Source organism: Plecotus auritus (assembly GCF_963455305.1).
Source record: "Plecotus auritus genome assembly, chromosome: 1".
Lineage (NCBI taxonomy): Eukaryota > Metazoa > Chordata > Mammalia > Chiroptera > Vespertilionidae > Plecotus > Plecotus auritus.
In genome coordinates, this window is record NC_137770.1 from 2,495,159 (window position 1) to 2,499,981 (window position 4,823).

The 4,823-nt window shown below is 53.4% G+C and overlaps 1 gene segment (V, D, J or C); it reads left to right on the forward strand.

Moving 5' to 3' along the window:
- Positions 1-412: 412 nt before the first annotated feature.
- Positions 413-923, forward strand: LOC308255776 (immunoglobulin heavy variable 4-38-2-like). The segment is given in 2 exons: positions 413-498; positions 580-923.
- Positions 924-4,823: the final 3,900 nt, after the last annotated feature.

A 4,823-nucleotide genomic window follows, 5' to 3' on the forward strand; every position in this document is an offset into this window, starting at 1 on the left:
TCTATGTATACTATATTTATATCTATATCTATATCTATATCTATATCTATATCTATATCTATATCTATATCTATATCTATATCTATATCTATATCCATGGGAGCAGAGGCACATTGATGTTATCCCTAAGGAGTCACTGATTGTGCCCACATTCCAATTCCTGACCACCTCCTGCAGCACAGCCCCTGGTGTGGAAGAAGAGGCCCCTGGGCACAGTGACCAGGACCCCCAGGAGGGCCTGGTTCTCTGAGGGCACAGTCAGCACCTCCTTCCAGGAGAAGCCACAGAGATCAGGACCTCCCTCACCTCTTGCCCTTTTTATGTGCAGACACCTCCCATATGCAAATGCCCACACGGCCACCAGACACACACACAGTAGGCGTCCACTTAAATGCAGGGCCTCCTCACCCTGGAGAATACTTTCTGGGGGACGAGGACCTCACCTGCAAGACATGACTCCCCTGTGGCTCTTCCTCTTCCTGCTGTCAGCTCCCAGATGTGAGTGACTCAGGGCTTAGATGTGAGGAGATGGGGACCCGGTCTCTGAGCCCAGAACTCACAGTGTTCTCTCTGTCCCAGGTGTCCTGTCCCAGGTGCAGCTGCAAGAGTCGGGCCCAGGACTGGTGAAGCCCTCGCAGACCCTCTCCCTCACCTGCACTGTCACTGGTTACTCCATCACCAGTGGTTACAGCTGGAACTGGATCCGCCAGCCACCAGGGAAGGGGCTGGAGTGGATGGGGAATATCTGGTATAATGGAAACACTTACTACAGCCCCTCCCTCAAGAGCCGAACCACCATCTCCAGAGACACGTCCAAGAACCAGTTCTCCCTGCAGCTGAGCTCCGTGACCACAGAGGACACGGCCGTGTATTACTGTGCAAGAGGCACAGTGAGGGGAAGTCAGTGTGAGCCCAGACACTAACCTCCCTGAGGAGACAGCAGGGCTCGGCTGCAGGGAGCATCCACGACCAGCAGGGGGCGCTCAGGACCAGCACAGTGCCCTGATCAGGAGCAGGTGGAGAGTTGAGCAAAGACACCATTTCCTGTTCAGTCTTAAATTCCTTTTGCTCTGAGGCTCAGCCACAGAGCTCACAGGAAGCCCTGTCCTAGGTCTAGTTTTAGGGATTGTGTTTGTGAACAAAAAGGGGGCTCTGTCCTAAATCTGACAAAACTCAGTGACTGACAGGACCCTCACAGGAGGCTCTGATCACACATTCCTACCTGGGCAGCCCTGGGGGTGGACACACCTCAGGCCATAACTTCTTTACTAAAAGGCTCCTCTTGGCCTGAGGCACCCCGTCCATGGTTCCTGTGCATCGGAGTTAACACACCTGTGACATCAGCATGACCACCCTCAGGAGAGCACCTCTTGGCCCTCTGTGTGTCCACTTTGGAGACTTACCCATTTAGGCCCTTTGCCCACTTTTTAATCATATTGTTGTCTTCCTTTTGTGAAGTTGTATGAGTTCCTATACAGTTTGGAGATTAACCCCTTATCGGACGTACCCATGCTGCTGCAAATGGTCAGAGTTCTTTCTTTTTCACGGCTGCATAGTGTTCCATGGTGTAGAAATACCACGGTTTTTTATCCAATTGACTGCTGACGGGCACTTAGGCTGTTTCCAAACCTTAGTTATTGTAAACTGCACTACTATGAACATAGGGGTGCATTCATTCTGTCTGATGAGTGTTTGGGTTTCTTAGAATGTATTCCTAGAGGAGGGATCACTGGGTCAAATAGGAGTTCCACTTTTAATTTTTAGATGGAACTCCGTGTTTTTACCATAATGGCTGCCCCAGTGTGCATTGCTAATGGACCAACTAAACTGATGAACAAAAGTAGACCCAGAGCCGTAGAACATGAACAGACCATGGAACCTCGGAGGGAAGGCAGGGGAGGGGGGGGTGGGAAGATATCAGCCCGTGGACTTGTCTGCGTATATGCCTCACCCGGGGACACAGACTGTCTGAGAGAGGAGGGTGTTACCCGAGGCGTCCCTTCGGATAAACTTAACAGGAAGGGGCTGGGACATTTCAAGTAGTTGCTAGTGAAGAGACTGCTCCAGGCCAGCAGGGCCGAGGGTAGGCACCATCATCTGAACTTATCTTAGCACAATTAAGACCGCGGGGAATTAGCCACACAAATCCATGCAGCTGCAGATCACACCGCACTGCCTTCCTTCCCCAGATTACTGGAGCCGGGGTACAGGCCTCACGGGATCCCAGATGTGGCTCTCCTCTAGCAGCAGCAGCAGCGGCGGGGTGTCTGCCTGGCAGGTCGGGTCAGGAACCGGGTTTTGGTTTTGGGGGAGTCGCTCTCAGAGGTCCTTGTGCCCCGCCATGCTATTGCGTCCATGGATCGGAGGCTCAGCCCTTCCTCTGCATTCCTGTGGGGAGCGGAGCGGACTGCACCCAGACTGGGGCCATCAGCGAAGGCAAGCTTCCAGCCATCCCGCACCAGCGGGGCGCAGGGATCCATGCGATCAGCGATGGCAGCGCGTCCAGCGATCAAGCAATGATCGCAGAGGTCTCTTGGGGGACCCGTTTGTGTAGCCTGTTCGCACCCACAGCAGTCCAGGTGTTTATCTTACAACCACGTCAGGGCGGAGAGGGTTCATCAGCAAGTACGCAGGTGAACATGGGTCTTCACAGCAAGTCACTCTCAGTCGGTAATTGAAGGCGAAATCCTTATCTATGGACACACACGCTCAGGGTGGGGGTGGGGGTGTCCTTCATACCACGCTTTCAGTTTCAGGAAAATGAACTCAAACATTTTAAACCTTTTCAGACATTTTTAAACATTTTAGACATTTCTATATGTTACTACAACACAGACACTGGGGTGGTGAGAACATAGATGGGGGATGGGAGGGAGCAGGAAGGGGTTTATGGGGGGAAAGGAAGGCCTACGTAATACTTTTAACCATAAAGATTTTTAAAGAGAGAGACAGAGAGAGAGAGAGAGAGAGAGAGAGAGAGAGAGAGAGAGAGAGCACCTCCTGTTCACTCTCCTGTCACCCAGTCCCCCCTTGCTCTCTCCCACCTCCATGTCACTCCTCACCTTCCCTCCTTCACTGCAAATGCACAAACGCAGCTGCAAACGGTTATTCTCCGGAGCATTGGAGGTCTTGTTCCCCAACAGATGTCATCAGTTTGGCTGAAATAAAATCTTATGAACATGCTCTCCATGTTTGGACATTTCTTACACCAACGTGTTGTCTTTTCTTCATTTACCACACACGTTCACACATGTTCCTCCCGTGTGGAGAGGGCGGTGCACACAATCATAAAACCTGCTGCCTCCACACGATGGTGGTGGTGACTCTAAAGAGTTCGCACCCTTTGGTGTGGGGATGACGCTCCAACCACTGAGCCCACCATCCAGCTCCATGTGTAAATGATGAAAACTCTCCCCTGTGAGAGGCTGGGAAACAGGGCTTGTGCACACGACCAGCAGGGAAGTGGAGGGAAATGTGTGCTTTCGGGAGGCAGCTGTGTGCTTGTGAGAGTGGCAGCAGGTTAGAGACGGAGGCTGCGGCCACAGCGTCCAGCCCAGCCTCTCCTGCCTCCTCACATGCTTATGTTAGAGTTTTGTGGATGATCTGATTGTGGAAAACAACAAGGAGAATCTTTCAGCTTCAAAATAAAAGCAACATTCAATGTAAGTTCTTATTCCCAAACCCCAGAAAGCAACATGGCCCATGGCGGGTGAAGGGGAGCAGAGGAAGCCCCATCCATGCGCCTCTGGGGCAGCACCCCTGGGTCCTCATCAAAACCCTGAGGAAGGAGGACTCTCAGTCCTGGAAGCTGCCCCCAAAGGAATGGGGTCAGGGTGACGGGTCTCAGGAAAGGAGGGAGGGAGGGCGGGTCAGGACGGGACCCCCTATGTCCAGCATCCTTGAGTCCTTTCCCATCTGGGTCACCCCTAGGATGACAAGGTCAGGCATGCGGCCCAGGGTAACAGCTGCACCTTATATGCAGACTCCATGCAAATGGGGCTCTCCTCCTGCTCATAAAAGGGGGCCCTTGCCCGGCATGTCGGGGAGACACCCAGAACCCAAGTGCCTGAGACAGGACCCCAGCGGCTCCACCATGGACTTGGTGCCAAGCTGCGTTTTCCTCCTGATCATTTCTCAAGGTCACTCTCAGGAGTGGGGAGCGCTGAGACCTGTGCCTGTGCCTGTGTGTGCTTCCATGTGATTCTAAGTCCCCCTGTGTCTCTGTGTTTGCAGGTGTCCAGTGTGAGGTGCAGCTGGTGGAGTCTGGGGGAGGCCTGGTGCAGCCTGGGGGGTCTCTGAGACTCTCCTGTGCAGCCTCTGGATTCACCTTCAGAGACTATGGCATGCACTGGGTCCGCCAGGCTCCAGGGAAGGGGCTGGAGTGGGTCTCATATATTAGTGGTCCTAGTGGTAGTAACATATACTATGCCGACTCTGTGAAGGGCCGCTTCACCATCTCCAGGGACAACGCCAAGAGCACGCTGTACCTGCAAATGAGCAGCCTGAGAGCCGAGGACACAGCCATGTATTACTGTGCGAGAGACACAGTGAGGGGAAGTCAGTGTGAGCCCAGACACAAATCTCCCTGAGGATGCAGCAGGGCTGGGCTGCAGGGAGCATCCAGGACACCAGGGGGCGCTCAGGACCCGCAAACCCAGGCTCCAGCTCAGAGGCTGTCCCTGGAGGGGTTGTAAGGGCTTCCTATTGGGGTCAGTGCTTCCTTCCCTCTTAGTGTCCCGGGGGCAAGTCCTGATTCCTTCTCTGTGTCTCTAATTAGATTCTCTGCAGGAAAAAAGCAGGAAGTGGCTGTGTTTCAGATCTGG